A 447-nucleotide genomic window follows, 5' to 3' on the forward strand; every position below is an offset into this window, starting at 1 on the left:
GACTATAGACTAGACTATAGACTAGACTATAGACTAGACTATAGACTAGACTATAGACTAGATTATAGACTAGACTATATACTAGACTATAGACTAGACTATAGACTAAACTATAGACTATAGACTGGACTATAGACAAGACTATAGACTAGACTATAGACTAGACAAAACAAAAAACAAAATATAGATTTTTCTCGGGAATAAAGACTAGACTATTTACTATAGACTGGACTATAGACTAGATTATAGACTAAACTATAGACTAGAAGACTAGACTATAGACTAGACTATAGACTAGACTATAGACTAGAGTAGACTAGACTAGACTAGACTATAGACTAGACTAGACTATAGACAAGACTATAGACTAGACTATAGACAAGACTATAGACTAGACTATAGACTAGACTATAGACTAGACTATAGACTAGACTATAGACTAGACTA

This window comes from Lucilia cuprina, chromosome 4, assembly GCF_022045245.1.
Source record: "Lucilia cuprina isolate Lc7/37 chromosome 4, ASM2204524v1, whole genome shotgun sequence".
NCBI classification, from domain to species: domain Eukaryota; kingdom Metazoa; phylum Arthropoda; class Insecta; order Diptera; family Calliphoridae; genus Lucilia; species Lucilia cuprina.